The sequence below is a fragment of the Aedes aegypti genome, chromosome 3 (genome assembly GCF_002204515.2).
Source record: "Aedes aegypti strain LVP_AGWG chromosome 3, AaegL5.0 Primary Assembly, whole genome shotgun sequence".
NCBI classification, from domain to species: Eukaryota; Metazoa; Arthropoda; class Insecta; order Diptera; family Culicidae; genus Aedes; species Aedes aegypti.
Genome location: NC_035109.1, coordinates 158,406,543 through 158,433,829, shown reverse-complemented (window position 1 = coordinate 158,433,829; position 27,287 = coordinate 158,406,543). Strand labels below are relative to the sequence as shown.

The window sequence follows — 27,287 nt, the reverse complement described above, 5'->3', positions numbered from 1 at the left end:
ACCCATCATCAGTAAACCGTTCAAGAAGAGATCGACATCTCTATTTCGCCAGTCGAGCGGACTCCTGGCCCAAGCTCGGGGGAATCGAGTATGTTCCTGGAGCAACTGTAAAGAGGAACAAGGCTCTCCGTGTGATTCCTCGGACCCCACGGATGGGACTTGGCCACAGGCAAGTACCCTTCATTTTTTCATTTATTTAGTTAACATCTACACAGATAACATTGAATCAACAATTTCACGCCACAATACTCGGTTCGTGGCCGCATCTCTCCATCCTCGGTTCTGCCCCACGCTCGCCAAATCGATACGCACTTGATCCGCCCACCTAGCTCGCTGCGCTCCACGCCTTCTTGTACCAACCGGATCCGAAGCGAACACCATCTTTGCAGGGTTGCTGTCCGGCATTCTTGCAACATGCCCTGCCCATCGTATCCTTCCAGCTTTGGCTACCTTCTGGATACTGGGTTCGCCGTAGAGTTGGGCCAGCTCGTGGTTTATCCTTCGCCGCCACACACCGTTCTCCTGCACACCGCCGAAGATCGTCCTAAGCACCCGACGTTTGAAGACTCCAAGTGCTTGCAGGTCCTCCTCGAGCATCGTCCACGTTTCATGCCCGTAGAGGACTACCGGCCTTATGAGCGTTTTGTACATGGTACATTTGGTGCGGGCGTGAATCTTTTTGACCGCAGCTTCTTCTGGAGGCCATAGAAGGCCCGACTTCCACTGATGATGCGCCTCCGTATTTCACGGCTAACGTTATTGTCAGCCGTCAGCAAGGATCCAAGGTAGACGAACTCGTCGACCACCTCGAACGTATCCCCGTCTATCGTAACACTGCTACCTAGGCGAGCCCTGTCGCGCTCGGCCCCACCAGCTAGCATGTACTTTGTCTTGGCCGCATTCACCACCAGTCCAACTTTTGCAGCCTCGCGTTTCAGGCGGGTGTACAGGTCTGCCACCTTTTCAAATGTTCGGCCGACGATGTCCATATCATCCGCGAAGCAAACAAATTGACTGGATCTCGTAAAAATCGTACCCCGGCTGTTAAGCCCGGCTCTCCGCATAACACCTTCTAGCGCAATATTGAACAACAGGCACGAAAGTCCATCACCTTGTCGTAGTCCCCGGTGGGATCCAAACGAACTGGAGTGTTCGCCTGAAACCTTCACACAATTTTGCACACCTTCCATCGTCGCTCTTATCAGTCTCGTGAGCTTCCCGGGAAAGCTGTTCTCGTCCATGATTTTCCATAGCTCTACGCGGTCGATACTGTCGTATGCCGCCTTGAAATCGATGAAAAGGTGATGCGTTGGGACCTGGTATTCACGACATTTTTGGAGGATTTGCCGTACAGTAAAGATCTGGTCCGTTGTCGATCGGCCGTCAACGAAGCCGGCTTGATAACTTTCCACGAACTCGTTTACTACGGGTGACAAACGACGGAAGATGATCTGGGATAATACTTTGTAGGCCGCATTTAGAATGGTGATCGCTCGAAAGTTCTCACAATCTAACTTGCCGTCTTTCTTGTAGATGGGGCATATAACCCCTTCCTTCCACTCCTCCGGTAGCTGTTCTGTTTCCCAGATTGTACCTATCAGCCGGTGCAGACAAATGGCCAGCCTTTCCGGACCCATCTTTATGAGTTCAGCTCCGATACCATCCTTACCAGCAGCTTTATTGTTCTTGAGCTGATGAATGGCATCCTTAACCTCCCTCAAAGTGGGGGCTGGTTGGTTTCCATCTTCCGCAGTACTGACGAAGGCATTTCCTCCGTTGTCCCGTCCTTCATTGCCTGTGCTCTCAGCACCATTCAGGTGCTCGTCGAAGTGCTGCTTCCACCTTTCGATCACCTCACGCTCGTCCGTCAGAATGCTCCGTCAGAATGCAGAAAGGCGGGTCTGCTGTTGCCGTTTCCGTTTATAGCGTTCCACGTTCTGCCGGGTCCCTTGCTGCAGCATGACCACCCGCGCTGCATTCTTCTCCTTCAAAACCTCCTGGCACTCCTCGTCGAACCAATCGTTCCGTCGACTCCGTCCCACGTACCCGACGTTGCTCTCAGCTGCATCGTTGATGGCTGCTTTTACTGTTCTCCAGCAGTCCTCAAGAGGGGCTTCGTCCAGCTCATCCTCTTCCGGTAATGCAGCCTCGAGTTGCTGCGCGTATGCCGCTGCGACATCCGGTTGCTTGAGCTGCTCTAGGTCATACCGGGGCGGCCGTCGGTACCGTACGTTGTTAACGACGGAGAGTTTTGTGCGCAGTTTGACCATCACCAGATAGTGGTCAGAGTCGATGTTAGCGCCACGATAGGTCCTGACGTCGATAATGTCGGAGAAGTGCCGACCATCAATCAGAACGTGGTCGATTTGCGATTCTGTCTACTGTGGTGATCTCCAGGTGTATCGGTACGGAAGGCTGTGCTGGAAGTAGGTGCTACGAATGGCCATATTCTTGGAGGCGGCAATATCAATTAGTCGTAGGCCGTTTTCGTTCGTCAGCCGGTGGGCGCTGAACTTTCCAATCGTCGGTCTGAATTCCTCCTCCTGGCCAACCTGAGCGTTTAGATCTCCTATGATGATTTTGACGTCGTGGCTTGGGCAACTGTCATACTCGCGTTCAAGCTGCGCGTAAAAAGCGTCTTTATCATCATCAGTGCCTTCGGAGTGAGGGCTGTGCACGTTTATTATGCTGAAGTTGAAGAACCGGCCTTTGATCCTCAACTTGCACATTCTCTCATTGATCGGCCACCACCCGATCACGCGCCTCTGCATATCACCCATCACTTTAAAAGCTGTTCCCAGCTCATGTGTATTGCCGCAGCTCTGGTAGATGGTATGGTTACTTCTAAACGTTCGCACTATTGATCCCTTCCAACACACTTCCTGCAACGCTACGATGCCGAATCCACGGTCCTTCAGCACGTTGGCGAGTATGCGTGTGCTCCCGATGAAGTTGAGAGATTTACAGTTCCACGTACCGAGCTTCCAATCGCTAGTCCCTTTACGTCGCTGTGGTCTTCGCCGATTGTCCCGGTTCGTATTCTCTCGTTGATTATTCGTTGCTTGATTTTTTTACGGCTGGCTTGCAGGGCCTGACACCAACCCCCTAGATTTCCTAGAGGACCATTCCCCCTAAATGTTCGGAGGACCATAGTGCGCAGTTTAGCTTAGAGTCCTTCTCTGGCACTCGGACGATGATCAGCCGCCCCTGACATGGGGAACAGACGCTGTTGTGAGCCGCTCCTAACATGGAGTACAGACGCTCAAGGTTTGCAGAAGCAAAAGCAAAAGCAAACCCCCCTTCCCTGTCAGCATACGACCAAAGTTCCCACCGGGGGTTGGTTACCCGATCTTCCCTAAGGTTAGCAAGTACCCTTATGTTCCTTTGGTTTAGAGTCATTTAGCCGTTTATCCCTTTTAGTGCCGTACAGCTTCCTGCGTCAACGAAGTTTTCCACAACATTCTTCGAGCCTGCATCAGTCGACAATCAATCGAGTCACATTAGTCCAACGTAATTTGCGACCTTGCGTTCACCACTCCGGTGTTTGTCCGGACCGCTTCGGTTATGCGTGATCATTCGTCGCCTTCAAGTTATGTCACCAAATTGATCATGATCATAAAGTACAGCAGCGTTCACAAGAATCTATCATCTAATATGGAACGTCGAATACCATATCTTCTTCTGTCGTCATCGTTAGACTTCGTCATCAGATATTGCTACACCTGCTGACCATAGCAGCCACCAATCACCAAGTATTAGTCCATACTAATTAGGCCCCAACGTTCATCCGAGCAAGGAGGTCCCGGAAAAATGATCCCGAAATAGCAACACTGTTTCAGAAAAGTATATTGAATCCTAACGGAGTTCTAGGCGGGGAGTATGTTCACGCCAATGTGAACAATGTGTGAAAAGTTACCTATTTTATGACGATCAATCAGTTGAGCCCACTGTGTATAAAGACGTCCCCTGCGTGCTAAAGAAGTAGACCGCAATCCAAACGCACAGATTTGGGAAACAAACTTTCTCATTCTCGATGAATTCCACACTGGTTCGTAACATAACATCACTCGCCAAGTTTGCAGAACCAGACAGCATTGTTAGAACAATACAGCTACGTCTAGCCAGTCGTATCAAACAATATACGAGGCAGAGTAGTGTATTTCTGAATACTTTATCAACACCCCTCCCCCCCCCCTTTCCGACAGTATCTACAACGCCATCAACGGCAGTAGAATACGATCAGTATTGTAGTTGATCGCCGACCGATCAGTACGGTCCACAGCACATTTCTGTTGTGCCCCGCGCGCGCTTGTCGCCGTAGCACCCTTTGCCCACAGACTGGGCGAGTGGGGTGTAGTGATCTGATTGGAGTTAATTACCAGTGTACATATGTAAATAAAGTAAAGTGTTCTCGGTGATTGATTTATCTCACTACATCTTCGGCCATGAGTACGGCCAGTCTATCACGGCGTCAACATTGGTCCTTCGAGCCGGATTCACGCTCAGGGCTGGCGTTCCATCACTTCATAAGGAATTTAGAAACCGTTGGTACATATTGTGAGCGATCGCCATCGCGAATACCTTCAGACGCCATCACCAGCCGGTCAGTGGGTTCATATGAACGGGATGCTGCCTCACCATTTTTTGCAAAAGCACCAACTTTAGTGCGAGAAAGATGCCGATAAGTTTTGTCGCAAGAATTACCATCCGTTGGTGCTTTCCACTTCAACTGGAATCGGGTGAGTGCAGTTCCTTTCGCAAACCTCGTTAAGATTGGCACTGTGGTTTCTGCTATCCACAATACAATTAGATCCAACACACCGATGATTTCAACCCTCCGAATGTTGATTGCGTGCATCTGCCACAGTTGCACCACAGGGTTGGGTCACATTCAAGCTATGACTATCCTCCGATCGTCGATTCTTCCCGCAACGCACTCCTTGTGGTTGGGCTAGGGGATCATTGCGTGCTGTCTACATTAGACTGCACCATAGGACCAGTCGCTCTCTCATCACAAGCAACACTAGTCAGTCTTCTGTTTGAATTCTGATCCTCGACACTTCAGCGTGATCGGACCGGAGGAATTCTTTTCTGCGTGCAATCCACCATGGAATGCACCACAAGGCTGACTAGACATTCGAATATCCTGTACGAATATGAAATTGGACCACTGTAAATAGCAACTTTAACTCAAGTTCCACAAGAAACCACATCAGAATAACAGTGCCTATCATCGTAACAACGATTACCAATCTTCTGAGCTCGGAGATCACCTTTACGAGTAAACCACCAGGGAATACTCCACAAGCCAGCGAGTCACCCATCCATGTTCAGATGATCACCACTCCAGACGCCGTTTGGACCGTACGATACTGCGTGATAATCACCATCATCGAGTGCATTTTGTACCGTTTTCCCCTCTGCGTTTTTCGATGTCATCATTGCTCCATCAAATCCGCCAGTCGAGCGGACTCCTGGCCCAAGCTCGGGGGAATCGAGCAAGTTCCAGGAGCATCTTTATTCAGCCGTTCATCTGTTCTAGTGTCATCTAGCTTCCTGCATCAACAATCATCGACGCATTAACATCCACGACATTCTATGGAAAGTCCTCCATCGATTGGATCACATTATCAGTACACGTAACCAGTCTCACATTGGAAAATCCACAATCACGTCGTCACCCCTCCGGTGTCTATTTGGACCGAATACTTCTTGCGTGGCTGCTCCTCAGCATCGTTGACCACCGCCTCCAGATCGTATAACCGCTGCATAACCGAATCATCAATCGATTGCGTCCAGCTTAGTATCAGTCAAGTAAACTTACCAATTTGATCGGCTGTACCCGAATAACGCCTAAGGCACGAAAGATTTCCGCCAGAACTCGTATCAAAGATGACATGCAGAATCTCAATACTTTGAATCCTCACCGTATTCAAGGCGGGGAGTATGTTCACGCCAAAGGTGAACAACGTTCAGAAATTTAAATTTTGACCACCATGCTTAACCATCCAATCCACCATGCAAGCAGATGTCGCCTGTAGACGAATCCACGCATTCGTTGTAGCTATTTCTGTGATCAGCCTCACTATTAAGCACCCGATCGCAGCCAGACAGCATTGTAGTGTGATGTTGAGGAAAGCAATACCTACATCTAGCCTGCCGCACGGCGTGTCTGGTAGAACAATATTATCACAAAAAAATAAGCATCGCTAAATCTTTCAGCATTCGAAAATATAGGTTTTTAGCTTTCATTTAACGGGTTCCCCAAAAAAATCCACCGAGTGATCCTGAACATTTTTTTTTATTTTAAATTTTTGTTCCTTGAAGTACAATATTTTCAAATATAATCATGGTAAAAGACAGTTTTGTTTTTCTTTCAAGCTCGATGAAAGCAAATGAAAGTTGATATTTCATAGATATATAAGATTACATATTGTAATAGACATAACTGTCCTATGTGATCTTGGGGATACGACACTTACTCGTACAGTGGAGGACACACTCAGTTGAGTTCAACTAATTTTCATTCTTTTACCAAGATCCGCACAGCTGAGCGGTAAGCAAATTAATTTTAACTGATATGTCAGCCTAATATCAAAACAGCACCTTTGGGTGCCGTTACCAAACGTCACTTTTACCAAGATGTCAACAAATGACATTTTACCGAGATTTGCACAGCTGAGATCGGCATTCGGATTTAAGTGTGTATTTGATTCTAGTGTATAACTGTTTCTGTTCATATTAGGAAAAGATTAATTTTCTTTTCCTTCTTTCTGGAATTAAACCCCTATTGAGACAAAGCCAGGTTCTCAAATAAGAGTTCTTCGGTTACTCATTAACTGAGAATTTGATTCGCCTATCATGATTGTTTTTTTTATATTGTGTGTAAGAAAAATATACTCGACCGATGAGATCTAATCAACCATCCTGTAAGTTCCACAAACTACGTAACGCTCTAGGGGGAGGGGAGGAATAGCGTTTAATTTTTCCATACAAAAAATGTTACGGAGGGGGATAGGGTGAGGTGGTCAAAAATTTCCGATTTTAGCGTTGCGTAATAAATGGACGCTGCCAAACGATTGATACGAAATAGAGCTCTTTTGAACCATTTTTACAAATCAATATCACTTGCTGCTGGGTTAATATTGCCATATTTTCCACAATTAATATGATATAAAAACAACATGCCAAAATAGTGACTCTTTGAATAAAAAATAGTCTTGCAGTCAACTGCTATATCCTTGAAAATATCGTGGTCAAAAGGCACAATTTGGCTTCATGAATAAGCAAAAATGCCACATTTGAGGAACAGAAAATCTATTCAAGATTCAAGAAACGCCATTCCATGACCAAGTAAGTACTAACAGTTTGGTCTAGAACAAAAGAATCATTGAGTCATTTTTTTTTTTCAAACTGTACGAAACAGTCGATAAATTCGATATCTTTGGAAGTTTGTTCATTATGTCTCTGCAACGGAAATTCCATGGACATCTGACATAAAAAAGGGACACATGATTTGAATTTGGAGATTCTAATTTGACTCCTCCTGACTTAAGTTTATGGAGCTACTGTAAAAACAGAGGCAGAGCTCAAGGCAGACTCTTGAGTCGCTATCATCGCAAAACTCCCCAAAAAGCTCCAAAAGGTAATGTAAAATGCATGCTCATTTTGCTACGACCAATAAATACAGCCACTTGATTGATGTTGCTTTCATGAAAATGCCCAAAAATTTGCAAAAGTTACACCCTGTATTCGCTGATGTCCGCACGAATGGGAAGGTATCTTTTCGAGATATTGAAACCCTTAGAATAAAGTTATAAAAATCTACTATACAGGGTGTCCGCAAATTATCCGTACAAACTTTGAAGACAGGGTTCTATACAATCAAGCATAATAAATTCAATATTATTGCATGGTTTCAAACATTGACTTATTATATTCTTAAAAAGTAAGTTTGACACATTTCCGATTTCAAATAATTGCAAAACCAACCCAAATGTAATGAGGTGTCTAAAAGGGAGCTGTTTTCCGAGCTTTATGACGGAAGAAAAATGTCTTTAGAACTCACTAACTTGAAGCAACTAACCTGTAGATTACTTAAAATAATAATAGGACATTTGGATTCATCTCTTTTAGGTTTAAGAGATAACACATCTCCAGTATGACTAGCGGCCCTCAGGAAAAACGTCTCCGAAAAATTAAAATTTGTCTGTCTCAGTAACAAGCTATCATTTCGAAATTTTGTAAAGTTGTATTTTGTGTTAACATATAGATGTGTTATAAAAGGAACATGGACATTGATTTTTCATTGTTTTTATTTCGAGATTATCTTTCCAATATTTTGCTGTTCGGATAATTTGCGGACACCCTGTAAATTGCAGTTACTCAACTCTACGGGGCAAGTGGGCACATGAAATTTAACTTTTTATTCTTCCTCATAATACTTACCGTTGCCAATAATCACATAATTAAACATATTTCATGTTGAAAACATATATTATATGAATATGATATCAATCTAAAAGGAGTATAAAATGGTAAAACTTTCTTGTTTGTAAGCTACTTACGTGTTTTAATTACTGCAGTAATTGTGAAAATTGTATTATTGTTGTTCTGCTTGTCAGTAAACCACTTTCACGGTGGAATTATTTTTATGATTTGATTTAACAGGAAATATTTTCCACTATGATATTACTAAATTTTGAAATTCCAAGCTAAAAACATCAAAATAACTTCAATACTATTAAAAAAGTCTGTGTAGTGTCACTTACTCCGGGAGCCTGGATAATATTGTTAATGAGGATTTTTTAAGCTTTTTGCTAAGGCTTGGGTAACAGGGCGTTTAAGCATATTCCATTTACTTTCGTAGGCCGTTGTAATGTTGATCCATTCTACTTTTAATCTTTAACGGTTGATTGGCAAAGAAAATTCACAATCAATAACTAAGTACTCAACGAACTCTAAGCTGGAAAGCAGGCTATGTCCCAGCAGAGGTGTAATGCCAGACAGAAGAAGAATAAATTTTATGTATTCTAACCATGAAAAGAAACCGTGCTCGGTTAGATATACTTCCACAGTATGAATAAGTGAACAGTCGAACTTACAACATATCTAATCGAATAAGTGTCCTATAATTCAATAAATCCTCAAAATCACATAGGACAGTTTTGGTTTTTACAAAATGAAAAACTCAATAGATATGTATATATATTTATTTTATGAACTTTTATATGGAAATAAAACTTTTATCCAACGAAGCTGTCTTCTGCAATGATTACATTGAAAAATAATGTACTCTAAAGAACAAAAATTTTAAATAAAAAAAAATGTTCGGGATCCCTCGGTGGATTTTTTTGGGGAACACGTCAAATGAAAGCTAAAACCCTTTATTTTCGAATGGTGAAAGATTTAGCGATGCCTATTTTTTGTTATAAACCTTTCCCATATACACGCCGTGAAATGTATATAGTGTAAAAAGTAAAGTTTTGAACTGCATTACAATCGTAATCTTAGCAAGTGTTCTCGCAAATCTTACGAAGATCCTATTTACGCTATCGAGTGGACATAACGTGCATATCCTGTCGTCGTTGATGTTTGCTGCACCTTAGGGCCCTGAGTAAGGTCGATTTCTACGTACGGCGTTAACAGATTCAATAAATTATTTTGAGAATATTGTTTCAGAAATTTGTAGACGACCATAAAAGCTTCCCAATGATGGGACGAAAAATATGTAGAGCTGCTGTACAGTGGGGTAATTGCACTTTTTTTGGTTTAAATTTTTTAACCGTTCCTTTGATCTCTTTTGAAGATGATGAGAATATCCGATGTACATTCGATTTTTATAATCTGCTGGTTCAGACGTAGCGTGTGCAAGTGTTTATGATTTACTAATGGTGGTCTGAAGGATACAGAATTTTGTGGCACAGGGGTGTAATTGAATCAGATATTGGGCCAATAAAATTTCAACGTAGTCATGTAGTATTCTGAGGATCATGTTTTAGCAAAATTGTTAAGGACGTTTATGGTCTTATAATAGTGATCTGAATATCATGGAATTCTACCGCACAGAAGAGTTATTAAATCAGATTATTAGGCGAACTGTGAATACATTTTAACTCATAAAATTCATTTCCTCAATTATTCAACCGATTGTTTGAGCTTTCATTGAAAGGAAATAGTTGTACCGGATTTAAGCGTTGGCGCAATTCTTCTGAAACCTTCCACGTTTTAGTGAGAGGTAAATAGGGTAAGTGTCCAGTTATGGATATAGTGAGTCCCTATTTCGCCATACGTGATTACTTTAATGTCTTCAAACTTTGAAAATGTTTGTGTGTTGTAGTAGTTAGATTTAACATATATCTTGATGTAAAAACATCAAAAAAGATTTAAAATGTGATAGTAATTAAAATTTTACATATGGTCAAATAGGGAACTTCTATGGCCATAACTGGTACACTTTCCCTATGTTTCTTTTCTCTTTTTTGCACAAAGCTCTGGTTTTATGTCTCACTTTAAGAATGGTTGGTTAATATTCAAAATTATAAATTTATAAAATCATCCAATCAGGGCTGCCATGGGCCACTACAACTCCCTTTGTAAAATCCACAAAACTGGTCGTAAAAATCATGTAGACCACTGCGCGTTTTTTAACACGTAAAAAATCATAATTATAGAACATATAAAATTTGTAATACACGTATAATTGGGGGCATTCCTTAGCCGAGTGGTTAGAGTCCGCGGCTACAAAGCAAAGTTTTGTCTGGGTTCGATTCCCGGTCGGTCCAGGATCTTTTCGTAAAGGAAATTTCCTTGACTTCCCTGTGCATAGAGTATAATCGTACCTGCCACACGATATACGAATGTGAAAATTACAACTTTGGCATAGAAAGCTATCAGTTAACAACTGTGGAAGTATCATAAGAACACTAAACTGAGAAGCAGGCTCTGTCCCAGTGAGGACGTAACGCCAGGAAGAAGAAGAAGTATAATTTGTATTGACACCACCTTGATCATCGAAGTTTATTGCAAAATTAATCAAATGAATTATTATACAACGTAAAGGATGAATGTAAACATAGATAAATGTCATGACAAGACATCCAGAAGATTTGAAAAAAAAAAAAAACTACGTGTCTAAGTTGATTTTTACGAGATGATAATTTTTACGGTTGCTGCAGATCCCCTCAAGAGCTTTATAATGGTCACCTATATCCAAGAACAATCTCAATCATCCGTTATGTTTAGTAATTGATTTCTGATATGTTTTGAAAAAAAAGCTCAGTGATCCAGGATAATTTTCACGAAATGACCATGTTTACGGATGTTCCGGATCTTCCGGAAGTCATTATTGTGACCACCTAGGTCCATGGACAATTCATATAATTTTTGGATTATTTTCATGAATTGACCATTTTTACCATTTTTTACGGATATTCCGGATTATCCGCTGGAGAACCACGTTGTTTACCATCGAAGCCAAGTATTCCACAACATGTAAGAGACTATTCCTGCACTAAACGGCACCTGTCTGATAAGATTTGAGTCACAAGCCATTAAAAACCAGAGCTACTTGATCAGATTTGAGTGAAAAACAAAAAAAACCAGACATACCCACATTTTACAAAAACGGGGAGGGTTTTAGTGGGGTGGCACCAACGCTGAAAGCTAGTATAACTATTTCCATTTACTAAAAATCAAAAATTTTGAAAATCGGTTGTAGCATTGCTGAGAACGAGCATTTTGAAGTTTGTAGTTTCATCCTGAAAATTTATGGTGAAAATTAACGAAACGCGACACCAAAACTTTGCACCTAGTGTAACTTTTCGAAGAATGGTCCGATTTTAAATCTTTTTTTTATGGAAACACGTATCGAGTAGGAAGAAGATCCAAAATATAAGAGTTCTATAAGAAGTATTTATTTTACAATGTCAAAAATAAGGCTATTTTCGTAACGCGACACCATCATAATGTGACTATTTGAAAAAATACGTTTTCAAAGAACCAATAATTTGTTTGAAAAAAACAATGTCATGTAATACCCTTCTAGTTAACAGATAAGATAATCATATTACACTTGATAAACTATGATACAGGGCTATTATGAAAAAGTTGTTTAATGTCTCAATTTCTCACCAATAAATTATATAAACTTTATATAACTTTGCAGGTATGTTTTTCACTGTATTTTCAATCAAATTTATTATTTTTTATACAATTCAACATATTGTCTTTCATGTTCTGCATAGTTTTGAAAATATTTCAGAGTTTGAATTTTTGATATCCTGGCGTAGATGTGCGTGGAATGTGTCATAAGATCACTTCTACATAACAAAATATCACCTATTATTGAGGAGTTACAATGCATGAGCTAAATATCAGTTGGGTGTTTGTAGATTATTCATGGAACATTATTTGAGGTATGATATCTCTTATGCAGGAAATATTATTTTATTTATTTGGTTCTACATCAATCAACTTGATAAAAATCTCGCCAACAATATTTCGCCAATTCACTCGGGTCATGGCCGCTTCTCTCCATCCTCGACTGCGACCCACGCTCTCCAGGTCATGGTGCACCTGGTCAATCCACCTAACTCGCTGCGCCCCACGCCTTCTTGTTCCGACCGGATTCGTAGCGAACACCATCTTTACAGGGTTATTGTCCGGCATTCTTGAAACATGCACTGCCCAGTGTATTCTTCCAGCTTTAGCTACCTTCACGATACTGGGTTCACCGTAGAGGTGAGCGAGCTCGTGGTTCATCCTTCGCCGCCACACGCTGTTCTCCTGCTCGCCGCTTAAGATCGTCCTTTGCACTCGGCGTTCGAAAAACCCAAGAGCTTGCAAGTCCTTCTCGAGCATAGTCCACGTCTCATGCTCTTAGAGGACTACCGGTGTTATAAGCGTTTTGTACATCGTGCATTTGGTGTGGAGTGAATCATTCTTGGCCGCAGTTTCTTCTGAAGTCCATAGTAGGCACGACTTCCGCTGATGATGCACCTTCGTATTTGCCATATAACATTGTTGTCAACCGTCAACAAGGATCCGAGGTATACGAAATCGTCCACCACCTAGAAGCTATCCCAGTCAATCGTGACACTGCTTCCTAGGCAGGCCCTGTCGACGCATTCACCACCATGGTGTATCAGTGCACCAGTGCACCAGTCCGATAATATTCATGTCGTCCGCGAAGCAAATAAATTGTCCGGATCTCTTAAAAATCGTGCCTCGACTGTTAAGTCCGGCTCTCCGCATGACACCTTCAAGCGCAATATTGAGCAACAGGCACGAAAGTCCATCACCTTGTCGTAGTCCCCGCCGAGACTCGAACGAACTGAAATGTTCGCCCGAGATCTTTACGCAAATTTGCACACCGTCCATGGTTTCTCTTATCAATCTTGTGAGCTTTCCGGAAAAGCTGTTCTCGTCCATAATTTTCCACACGGTCAATAATTCCGTATTGAAGTCGATAAATACAGATGGTTCGTAGGGACCTGGTACTCACGGCATTTCTGGAGAATTTGTCGCACGGAAAAGATCTGGTCCGTTGTCGAGCTGGCGTCGATAAAACCACGAACTCGTTTGCTCTAGGTGATAGACGACGAAATAGATAGCACTTTGTAGGCGGCGTTTAGGATAGTTATTGGACGATAATTTTCACATTTCAGTTAGTCGCCCTTTTTGTAGATTAGGCATATCATGCCTCCAGTCCTCCGATTGCTCCAGAGTCTGACGGGCCCATCTTGATGAGTTCAGCTCCGATACCATCCTTGCCACCGGCCTTATTGTTCTTGACCTGTTGAATGGCATCCTTAACTTCACCCATCGTTGTAGCTTGATGGTTTTCACTGTCCGCTGTGCTGACTTAGCCATCGCCTTCACTGTCCTGACCTTCTGTGCTTGTGTCATTCAGGTGTCCATCGTAGTACTGCTTCCATCTTTCGATAACCTCGCGTCCGTCCGTCAAGATGCTCCTATCATTATCCCTGTGCATTTCAGCTCACAGCATGAAATCTTTGCGGGATACGTTGAGCTTCTGATAGAACTTACGTGTTTCTGAGGGGCGGTGCAACAGCTCCATTTCTTCACATTCCATCTCCTCCATGCGGCGCTTTTTCTCCTGGAATGGACGTGTCTGCTGCTTCCGCTTCTGTCTGTAACATTCCACGTTCTGTCGAGCATTACTGCCCGCGTTCTACTCCTCCAGAATCATTCCTCACTCCTCGTCGAACCAATCGTTCCTACTACTCCGTTCAACGTACCCAACAATGAACTCGCCTGAAGGCCGACGTTGAAGGTTGTTTTTATTGTACTCTAGCAGTCTTCGAGAGGGGTTTTGGCGAGCGAATCTTCCTCCGGCAACGTTTGTTCGAGGTGCTGGGTGTATGCTGTAGCAACAGCCGGCTGCTTCAATCGCACAAGTTCATACCAAGACGGGCGTCGGTAACGTACGTTGTTATCGACGGAGAGTTTTGAGCGCAGTTGTACCATTTCCAGGTAGTGGCTAGAGCCGATGTTAGCGCCACGATGAGTCCTGACGACGATAATGTCGGAGAAGTGCCGTCCATCAATAAAAACGTAGTCGATTGCTCGATTGCTGTTTGCTGTGGTGATCTCCAGGTTTATCGATACGGAAGGCTATGTTGAAAATAGATGCTATGAATGGCCATATTCTTAGAGGCGGCGAAATTAATTAGCTGGAGGCGATGGGCGCTGAACTTTCCGAAAGTCGGTCTGAACTCCTCCTCCTGGCCAACCTGAGCGTTCAAATCTTCTATGATGATCTTGATGTAATGACTTGGGCAATGATCGTATTCACGTTCAAGCGTGCGAGTAAAATGCGACCTAGTCATCATCAGTGCTTCTGGAGTGCAACTTTATTATGCTGGAGTTCTTTCGGCCTTTAATTTTCAACACCCGATCATGCGCCCCTGTATATCATCCAGATCACGTGTGTTGCCGCAGCTCTGGTAGATGGTATGATTACCTCTAAACGTTCGCACCATTGATCCTATCTAGCACACCTCCTGCAGCGCTACGATGCCGAAACCGCGGACCTTTAGTACATCGGAAAGTGTGCGTGTGCTTTGGATGAAGTTGAGAGATTTGCAGTTTCACGTACCGAGTTTCCAATCGCAAGTCCATTTCCGTCGCTGTGGTCTTTGCCGATTGTTTCGGTCCGTATTCCCTCATTGACGTTTCTGTGCTGATGTATTTTTACGGTTGGCTTGCAGGGCCTAATACCAACTCCCTAGATTTCCGGAGAACCATTCCCCTGTAGTGCGCAGTGCAGCTTAGACTTTTTCTCTGGCCCTCTGGCAATGATCAGCTGCCCCTGATATGGAGAACAAATGCTGTTGTAAGCCGCTGCCGTTCCGAACAAGAAGTACAGACGCCGCAGGTTTGCAGAAACAATCCCCCTTCCCTGTCAGCATACGACCAAAGTTTTCACCGGGGTTGGTTACCCGATCTTCTCCAAGGTTGGTGTTACCCCGGCCAGTACCGTGAGGAGGTAGGGATAGGAATTTCTGGGCATAAGGCTAAGGATCGCAAAGGGGTCAGTTTTATCCCAGCATGTACGTAAGGTATTATAAGTCAACTGCGGCTTGTTGAGATCGTCAGTACGCTATGAGCTTTCGACTCGGTCGCAAGTCTCTCGATGGACCGCTGTTGCGATAGGGAGATCGCCATAGTTGGTGAACGCGCCCTGTCTAGCGATAACTCGACCTAGATTCTGTGACCAGTCGATTTACTTCGCCCAGTGCTTGTGTGACATCTGGGTCCATGAAGGGTAAATAATACGAAAAAACTTTTAGAGGTTAAACTACACAAGTACAACACAGCTAGTAGGGAAATATAGACTTTAAGGGGATTGTTTAATATACAGTAGGTAACACTACACATAATGTCAGCACTGGTTGACAGTGTGAACGAGACTGAATAGTGATGGCTAAATTTTTTCCGTTTGGGAGGTTCCCGGTGCATTAAGTCTCACTGGAACGCCTTCGAATGGGCGATCGATGGTCCCAGAGCCAGCGAATTGTAATCGACTCATTCACTTAGTTTGAAAAAGCGAAGTGAGCAGGAATCGCAACCGTAGAACTGGTTGTAGAAGTATTCCCGGTGTTCTGTCACAATTCCGGATTACTCCTTCAAGGCCGGACACCTCGTGTACCGGGAAGACGCCACACTTCACCACGAAGACGGATATGTAAGCCGAAGCAAGAAGCCTGCTGTACCGGACACGCACGAGTTTAACCCAAGACCAACGACGTGTGCAAGCCCGTTTGGGAGAGGGTTCCGAGCCCGAAGCCTAAGACCGACCCCTAGTTCCGAGAAATCCCTGAAGCGATTGGAGATTCAGCCGGAATCCGAAGATTCGTACCATCCAAGGCCGCACGAGGGAGTACAGGAGTCCGGACTGATCGACGACCCGTCGGAGTGCAGCGTACGGGCCCACCCACTTGGACTACACCCACACACACTGGTACCTGTGAGGATATAGCTAGCGAATTAGGTGGTTAGAGCCGATAGAGCAATTATTTCAATAAACGTGTAATCACCTCAATTCCTATGGTTTTCCCTCTTATCCGTGTCTCTTCAAAGGCAAGGAATTGAGCCGACCTTGAGTATTCCTTAAGTTTCATGCGAGCTAGCGGGCCGTGTAAATTGGCTGTTACAATTCCCCTTCAGCAGCGGTATTCGCTCGTCCATCAACAGATCCATGGTTCCGATGATGATGTTGTCTCGTTGTCGAATCCATTTTGTCCGGTTGAGCAAATTGGACAGGTAGAGTGTGCTCAACTTCTTCCAGAGTTTCTGGCTGTAGCTCTGAGACCTTTACCAGACGCTTAGGCGGTTAACTGGAATACTCTCCAGATCAGGCAATCGCTGTCAGTGTAAATTGAACAAGAAAATGTCCGGGCATGAGTGCTTCGAAATCACCAGGATCGTTACTTAATAAAGTGAAAGGCCTGGGGTTTAACACTTCTTCGTTTTGTGAAAGCGCTGTCTGCATTTCATCATCCAGCTACGTCTGACTACCGACGATTTTCTCAAAGCTGTTTTCGAAGCATTTCACGGCAGCTTGTGGGCTTCGTGGCCTTAGTGTTACCAAGCGTTTAGCTGCATCGAATCAAGGAGTGAGGGTTCGATTCCCGATTCAGTCCGGATAACCTATCTTCAGGAACGTATTTCGACTGTGCCATTGGGCGTTGCATGCTAGTCCGTTGTCTACTGTGGTGCTTCCTTCAAAGGACACAATCGTCCACTGGAAGCATTAACGTGTCCCTGTCTGTCTTCTTCTCTGGTACTTGCGATTGTCCGAAGTGGAGCATCTTCAGATGGTAATGGCGGGTTACCAACGTGGCGAGGGGATGACGGTGATCGGAAACGGCTGCGCTTCGGAGCCATCATCAGCTGAATTCTCACAGAACCGTCAGCGTATGAGTATCGAAGGTATAGGCAAGCACCGTATGCGCTATCGGAAGCGTCGAAAAATCCGTGCCTTTCGGTCGAGACTCACTCCTTGGTATATCCGAACTATCGAAGAATACTAATAGACTCTAGGGAACTAAGATTCCTGCGATTCTCCAACCAGAAAGTTTGCAGGCTCTCCGGGAGCGGATCATCACGATTTGCATGCAACTTCCACAAAGTCTGGATGAAGATTTTGAAGATTTTTTTGCAAGTATGAAGAATTATATTCATTTTTTTTTACAATCTTCTTCGAATGACACGCAGGCTTCTATCGGTGAATATCAAACCTTGTTAAATCGCGTAGCTTGTTTACTATTGTTTGCAATATTGATAAGTACTTTATTGAAGCGAAAAGTTTAGTAACATGCACTTACCCAACATTGAAACAAAGAGGTTGTGTATATAGTACCCAATAGCATTAACCTCTGCAATGGCTTCAAAAAGACACCCTCCCAAAAATTGACGACCCATAATGGTAGTAAAATTTTTCGAAAATGGCTCAGGGATGAGTGGAGTTCACATGACCACCAACCATTACGAACCAATAAATTTTAAGTGCACTCATCGAGCAAAATGACGCCGCTTCCGGCAACCGTCAGACTCGTTATGGATCAAAGCATTGCTCCCCGTTGAGTGGGGGCGGAAGTTATTGGTTCATAAAATTAGTTACAATATCCATTCTCTAAGCTGAACGACGTGTTTCGGTTCCTCCCACCCCACACAACGGGCAAGGGTGGGAAAATAATTGCTAGCTAATCCTTTTGCAGCGAACATGTTGAAGGGATTGTTTGGCTACGGGTGGATTGCACTGGTAACGAAGGATGCATGTCACCCCATACATCAGCAGCAAAGGATACTCTTGTCGCCCATAATCTGCCATTTATGTAAAAGAAAGCACTTCCCGCGAGAGCTCGTTTACCGCCTCATAAATCCTGCCGTACAAGCGTAATTGGAGCGTGAGAAAGAATGAGCTAGAACCGAGCTTCCATCTCTTCGCTATGTTTGCCCAAACTTTCATTAGCAGGCAACATTGAGGTTAAGTGAATACTTCAGTGCAATATGGTGAGAGAAATAAATCTGCCTTTGGTTCGTTATGTTTGTTGGAATTTTGAGAACATAAGTGCACTTTCTAGGTCTTCCTGGCTCAGTCGGTAATAAATGTACTTGGACAGTTTTTGCAGTACGATTTCAGAAATTAAGTTATAACATTCAAAGAAAGTACCAATTGAATTTTGAATCGAGTTGGTTTCTTGGCTTCTACTTGGTCACTGGATTTGTAACCTTTGGACCATCTTAAAAAAATGCGATAAATATGAAAATTAAAACGTACTCGCTATTATTCTAGGGCAGAATCTGCAAAAAGTAAAATGCTTTACGTAATTGAACAATGAAAAAAAAATGAAATTAGCTATTATATAAACTTTTTAAGGGAGAATACAACAAAACATAATTGAATTATGTTGAAAAGTCCACTTGAACAGCATTTTAAGAGCATACACATTTTTAATTCAAGACTCACTAGTCCAACTGAAAATTAAGTTGCTCAGAGTTTTGAAAGAACTTTCAACTCAGACAACGTTTTTGACAATTGGATTTTTAGGGGTATCCAATTAATAACATAACTCTGAATTTACGAAAAATTGTGTGTGTCCGTGTTTCTTCTTCTTCTTGGCATAATCGTCTTCACTGGTACAGAGCCTGCTTCTCAGTTTAGAGCTCAATGAGCACTTCCACAGTTATTAACTGAGAGCTTTCTTTGCCAAAGTTGCCATTTTCGCATTCGTATATCGTGTGGCAGGTACGATTATACTCTATGCCCAGAGAAGTCTTTCCGTAATGAAAATTTCCTTAACCGACCGGGAATTGAACCCAGACACCTTGAGCATGGCTTTGCTTTGTAGTCGCGGACTCTAACTACTCGGCTAAGGAAGGCCACAAAACTGTTTTTTTTTTCGTAGAATAAATCAAAGTTAATTGCCATATCTTACACTTCAGGTTAACCATCAGTCTGATAGATTTCCTGAATGGACTTTGGTTCCTCAAGATAATATTCTTGACCCAATATTATAGAATGATTACACTCTGAGTTACCTGAGTTACCTCAGGGATGCCAACAATTTTTGTTTCTGGGTAACACAGGCCTAATAAATAACAGAAGTCTGTGTGTCATCAGAAGTAGATTGGAAAAAAAAGTTTGGATATTTTTACTTCTTTCTTGCAAAAATGGAAGATTTCTCCTAATCCCAAACTCAACTTCTGAAAACCAAATGTATGAAATATTTGATATATCTGTATCCATTTGAAGAAAACCAAAACTTTGTCTCACCAAATAGCATTTGGTCTGCCACAGTTTAAACATGTTATATGAATGACTTTTTTTCGGAGAATGCAATATTTCCTAACGTGAAAGAGCACACAACAAGTGTGTGGAAACATTTATTCTATGGTTGTAAATCAATAATTCACAAAATGACGTTGGTCAAAGGTTTTGAATCAAAACTGCTCTGAAACTTCATATCTGATCCGACAAACTGATAACTAAAGTAAAATTGAAGTTTTGAAAAATATTTCAACAGTGGAAATCCAAAGCAAACTTACGAAGCGTGAAACACCCGACACTCTCAGATCCCGTGGCATGAAATCCACAGCCTATGCCCATTGAACCGCCAAACGTGCGTATAAACGGCTGTTCCGATGCCTCAACCCACATACATTTCGACGAACATATTTCATAGATTTCCGACCACTTGAAATGCCAATGAACTCGGATTGGGTTTGGTTCGGTTGGACCAAATCATGCTGAACTGTGGCGGTAAGCCATTTATGTCAAATGGATGATATTACGATTTTGTCGTTGCTCGGGGAAACGCTCGAAATTAATTCTGTAGTCTTTCATTGTGAATGATAGTCACAGAACTGGAGCTACTTGCCCCTTACTGTGGACCAACACAAAACCTTGAGTTAATTTACTTTCCATTGCGCAAAATAACAAATAAGTTTAGTGTGCATTTTACTTAATCAAGACCTGTGTCTGTGTGAAATTTTTGGTTTTTTAAATCCAATCACACATTTTAAAAAATATTCAGAGTTCTGATAATTTTGAGCCATTTTTTTCCATACGCATTAAACGTTTAAATGGAAATGAAAAATCTAAAATAATAATTCCAATAATAGTAGTACAGTCGACTCTTCACATCTCGATATCTCTCCCTATGTCGATGATTGATTCGGTCCCTTCATTCTGCATACGATTTCTCTCACTATCTCGATATCTCCCAATGTTTTGTCCATATGTCGATATGAACATTATCAAAGGTTATTATAGGTTATATGTATCCTTTACTTTAATGAGTCAAAACATTTCAGCTAAACAAACTACCGTAATTTCGGGTGAAATTGATCATTTTTCTCGGTTTTCTGGTCTGTTTTCTATAATGTTGACAATGACAAACAACTAAATGCAGGAAAACAAGTACGAAGGTGAGCCTCATCAAGTCATGTACCGAAATTTTCTATCAAATGTCATTTTAGTGTTAACAAATATCTCTAAAATAAAAAAAACAGAGGATATTATTTCGGGGTGAAATTGATCACTTGTCAATGCCATTATTGTTAGTTTTCAAAACAACTCTACATGATAAATTTGAGCCCCCTGAATCCGAATATGCTTGTCAAATTCTTAACAATGCAATATTTATATAAATAACGAATAGTTAAATTTCAAGAATTACGCGGAAAACGCCTAAATGTATGCAATTTCCAAAAGAATTCAATGATATCTAACAGAAATTTAATTATTTCAACCATATGAGCTAATTGATATGAGTTTTGGTGATGAATTCTGGTTTGGAGATATATCTCAAGCATCCTCACAAACTTTCAGGTTTATACCATGTTCAAATCCTTGCTTATAAATAGAAGTTTATAGGTGTTTGTCAATACTGCACCGTGCATGATTTTGAAGTTTTACATTATTCTCATAGTAATAAACATTTTTTAACGCAAAAAACTTCACAACACGCAATTCGACAATAGTTACGACAAACAACGTTCATTTACTGCAGCTTACATTGATATTTGTAATGGAGGAATAAATGAAATCGTGTGATACGATGATCAATTTCACCCTTCTGATCATTTACACCCGATTTTATGGTATTTAAGCAAAAAATTAATACCATTCCATTGAATTTCAAAGGATACAAACTCTAGTGGAATTAAATGGTATAGAGTGTTTTATGTATTTTGGACAGAGCGTTACGCGTATATTATTTGGCCACCTCAATTTGATTTTTCTGTAAATGGCCAAATTATATTCGCGTAACGATCTGTCCAAAATACTTTGATCACCCTAGTACTAAATTCGGTTTTTCATCCATTTATAGGTATTCCACTAAACAGCTCCAAGATTTATTATCAATTTATTAATGTTTTAAAAAGTATGCACATCTTTCAAAAGTTTCACTGATTTCTACATATAGATAGAAATTACGGCATTAAACTACCAATGATGTGTTAATGAATGCACTGTCCGGTTATTTTTGGAACCGTGCCAAAAGCGAACGTGGTTCTGCAAAAGTAGTTATGGTTCTATAGTTGATCACTATAAAGTCAACAATGTTTTAATTTTTATTAAAATTATGTTAAATGAGGACTTGATAATTCAATTCACGATAAACACTATTAAAAAAAGCATAACAAATACACCATTGGATATTGATTTTTATACTTGTTTAACTTCCGAAGTTGTGTTTCCATCTGAAGTAAAGTAATATTTATTATCCACGTAGAATAACAAATCGCATACATAATTGAATAATTAATTTCAAATGAAAATAAAAAATCTTGCTAATGGAATAGTTTGCATAACAGCCAGCGGCCGTCCCTTTGATTACGCATCATTAATATAATGAACTAACCCTAAAACCCAGGAAAAATGGTTTTCACGGTTGATTTCAGCCACCGCTTCACGGGGATAAATCAAACGAGTACGCTGTTGTCATTAGTGAAAATTATTGCAAACATTTACCACAATTGTGTTCCACCAGCACCGAAGAGCACGTTTCGGGTGGGTCACAATCATAACCAGCCAACCCATTTTGTCGATTTCCACCATAGATGAATTCCATGCCGAATCGGTCAGTCTCAGAACTCGATCATGTTTGGTTTGAATTCAATTTTATACATATTTTTGTATGGTAGAATAAGTGTTTTCCAAAGATGAATCGATCATTTTGACTCAAGAATAACTTCTTAAAATGGCGCTAGAATATTTCGAATAAATTGCATGCAAAAACTTATACGCAATTTTCATTCACTTTTATTCTCAAGTCAAAAATATCGATTAATCTATGGAAAACACTTATTCTGAAAACATGTCTGAAAATTAATCCAAATCATAATTTATCGGACACGATTTCTAATAATTTCGATTTATTCTGGATGGAATTCGTCCATAGCAGACCAACAATGACAGATGCCTGAAATGAACTTTTATGCCAACCCATTTCCAGTGATGCGAAACTTCGGTTTTTTCGGACACCACCCCCCACCCCTTTCAGATCCCATCATAATTATTGCACAAGGCAATTAAAGAGAATTCTCGCGACTCATTTTAGGTCGAACCTAATAACGAGCCGTACAGTCTGAACGGATGCCCTTCGATTCCACGTAGCGTGGCCCTAACCAGCACAATAAAATTAACCGTTCCGAATAATAACCGAAATTAGAGATCCCCGAACGAGTTATCTGGGGATCGCAGTGCGAATGCAATCGAAAACTCAAATCATTCCGTAGGATTTGATTGTCTGTGCCAGTGATTCTCCTGTGGTTTACCGGTGACAGTTCATTTTGTTGTGTTCGTGGAAAAATGGAATGGATATTTGTTTCAAATTCCTATATAATTAAATATTGCTACAATGAGCTATAAATTTGCTGATTTATTTCTCTTGGGCATGAATCATACAAAATGTGTATATTTTCTAGCATATCTCGTTCATTTGATACGCTCTGATGCCATAGGGCTTCCGTAATCAATCATCAATTCTCTTCGCTCACTCTACACCGGTATAATTTGTTATTTTGTAGCTGTACTTTTAAACTGATAAAAGCAACTTAGGCTACTTTTATATGATAGGCATAAATCGGTTGTAGTCAATGTGGTATAAGCACATTGGGTTGAAGTGTCTTTCATCGGTGAAATTAGGATAATTTCAGGGAGGAGCCAGATGTTCTCCTTCCGCTTGTTCAGTTAACATCTACACTACCAAAGGGCCTTCCTTAGCCGAGTGGTTAGAGTCCACGGCTACAAAGCAGAGCCATGGTGAAGGTTTCTGGGTTTGAATCCCGGTCGGTCCAGGATCTTTTCGTAATGGACATTCCATTGACTACCCTGGGCATAGATTATAATCTTACCTGCCACACGATATACGAATGCGAAAATGGCAACTAAGGCAAAGATAGCTCTCAGTTCATAACTGTGGAAGTGCTCTTAGAACACTACGCTGAGTTGCCGGCTCTGTCCCACACAGCAAAAAAATCTTAAATTTACATGACACGTAAACTTTTATGATAATCATGTATAACGAGTTATAACTGAATATTCAACGATACATAATGTAAACTATCTCATTGCATTCAAAAACGCTTGCAATCTTGAGTGAAACTGAAACATTTCATGATCTTCTATCCAACATTCGCCAATATTGCATGCTTTCTTGCATCTAGAAAGTGAAATTGCAAACAAGATTGCTCTGTTTACATGATTCTACGCTGAATATTCTGTCATATATAATGCACATGGATGAATCGACGACTAGTCATTTGATGTGCATTATTTATGATTGAATTTTCAGCGTGAAAATCATGTAAACCGAGCCGTTTTGCATGCAACGTTCTTTAAGAAAAGACGTTTCGTGTTCAATATTAAGGATTTTGCTAGCAATGTTGGATATAATAGATGTGTTTGTAGGTTTTATCATTGAATAATACATGAGAAATGGCTTTGCATGATTGAAGCTTGAATTACGTTACGAGTAAATCTAAGATTTTTTTGGTGTGCAGTGCGGACTTTAATGCCAAGAAGAAAAAGTAGAAGATACCCTAAGCGAGAAATACAAATTGAAAAAAAAAATAGAAGCACTAATCTCGGAAAAACGCAAGTAAGCGTCCCTCTCGTACGATTTTGCAATGATCAGAATGAGGCAACAAGCAATTGAAAATTGAACGGTGGCCGAAACATAAAAATAATAATGTTGGGAGCGTCTGTACTAACATCGTCTCGATTGGCTGCGTGCAGGGGCAAAAAGACCAATGTCCTTCTCCATCCCGGATAAACGCGTACCAGCTGTTACCGGCGAGGTTTTGTCGACCAAATGCGGTTCGAACACACGTTCATAAGGGCACGCCTGGGATTCATAATTTATCTGCTTTAAACAGCCTGTGCTAGCATTCGAGGGGTCTTCCAGTGGGTGCACCATCTGTAAAATTATATTTACCAATAATATTTTGCCAAACCGAAAAACAACCCATCGCATCGCATCGACACACGCACAATCGCTAATTTCGAGCACAAATATCAGACAGTGTTGTCCATCGACCCCGAAACCGTCCTATCATGACGATACTCAGTGGCGGGCCTCCATACGAATGTTGGACAAAACTTAAACAGTTATCAAAAATGGCTCAACATTAGAGTATATTGATAATTTTGTATGCTGATTCCATTTTGGCTTTTAAATTAATATATCATGTTTTTTTCAGTCATAGGGCTAAGTTTAATTATCAAATTCTAAATTTCATATGAAAACATGAGCATGAGTATTATTGACCGCCTGCAGTTGCTACTCCGTTATTGCAAGAACAGCTGTACTTACACAGGGAACCAACAGATGCTTCTCGGGATCAGTAGCATCTTCAATGTGTAAGTACTGGTGCTCTCATTATTATAACAAACAATAACAGCGCCGGCTGCGTCCGAATGCAGGTCAATTTAGGGATGGGAGGGAAATGTTGACGTGTGACTTGCTTTACAGAAGCCGCACTTCTACAAGAAAACACTGGGAGTTTGGATATGGGAAAAAATTCGTTTTGGTGAACGATACAGATAAATTTTGAAACGAATACGTGAGCATATACATGGGTGACCGCTACCGATAGTGCGATTATCACGCAAACCGGACACAATTGATCCGGATTCCGTCCCTCGCCCACAAAGGAACAAGCAACAGATTCAACGGACCAAACACTCTCTAAATTTCATATGAAAACATAAAACTCCCAAAGTAGTTATCAATATTAACGTTACATTCTCCATAGTTTTCTAAGCGATTTCTCAAAAAAAAAAAAAAAAACAGAAGGATATATCTCTGGAATTGACACTATTCAAGATCGACATCAACTTTAAAACTCTTCAGATTAGGCACAAATAAAACAAAGTAATAAAATTAAGAGCGATGAAGTATAAATTTCAAGATAAAATATAAGCTTAAATATAATTTTATTATATGCTTTTTTGAGGTTCTGTCTTGTTTTCTGGATGATGGGCGGGTATGCGATGTAAAAAAATTAAGACGAAAGGTATAAGTTTCAAGATAGAAAAGTTAAAATATAAATTTTGATATGATTTTTTAAGTTTTTTCACTGGCTTTACGCCACTGTGTACTGTTGTGATGATGATAGTAGGCTCGCGAACGCATTGAGGTTGGGAAACATGCAATTTGTATCGTTGCAGAGTCGTTTGTTGCCAATTTAATGGCGCTTTGGAGTGACTAGGTATGCAATAAAGAAGAGCAGTATGTGTGGGCGTGTGAATTCAACTTGTGGATGTCCACCCCGGATGGAGGTGCGGATGTATTAATTGATTTTATCGATTTTCGGAACAGTTGTTTCATGTTTCGATAACTATATTACATCGAAGTGGACAATATCATAGGCGTGGGTGGCTTATTAATACTCAACTCTACCAGTTACAACAAAAAAAATAAAATTAAAATTAGGTGTCGCAAAACAAAGTTTTGGAGCATCACTCTGTACAATTGGCTACGACTATCAAAGATTCATTCAGAAATGCTTTTATTTATTTTTTTTAAATTTCTTTATTAGTATTATTCCAAACATTACATTCATTATTTCTTATATCTAGGTGTTCTGTGTTATTTGACAACACTATCATCCTAATTTGGTAAAACAAATCTAAGGTTTTATTAACATTTTGTTAATAACATATTACATTTCATTTGCCGTAGCAGTTCAGATTTTTTACAGGTGAGTTGATTTCACCTGCTTATAAGAGAATTGTGGAATGCTTTTAGTTATTTGACCGAAGCTTTCTCTAGTAACAATAGCTGCCTAACTAACATTCCTTCCGTTCCCTGATATTCGCATTGGATGTGCCTGGCGCCGTTATTGACTTTTTAACTGAAATTTCGCTTTATTCGCTTTGAAAATGGTTACCTAGCTAATCCAAAGCCCCATCCATTAAATCTCAGTGCAACTTCGATTGTTCTGGTTGATCACGAAGCGGTCATTTATGCTCATGCTCAATAATACATATGTTCGATCATCATGGAGAATAAAGTTATCTAATGTTTCATTGACTTTACACAAACTTTAACATTCCAATTTGTTAAAACAAGTATGTGCTAATAAAATGCTGCGTACCCTTAAATGCGTACAAATAATGTTACTTAGATGGAAATATGTAATTGGGATTCATGGTATTCGGATTTACGTTGATGGAGAAATCAGTGTATCTAATAGCTTTTCCATACTCGTGCACTGGAAGGGTTTGATAATCTCAGTTGATTGAC

General features: G+C 41.1%; 1 protein-coding gene across 1 annotated transcript in view; it reads left to right on the top strand.

Annotated features, from left to right (window-relative positions):
* The window catches only part of LOC5566745 (limbic system-associated membrane protein), a 237,842-nt gene that overhangs the window by 208,804 nt on the left and 1,751 nt on the right, over positions 1-27,287 (top strand). The gene's annotated exons all lie outside the window — the stretch shown is intronic.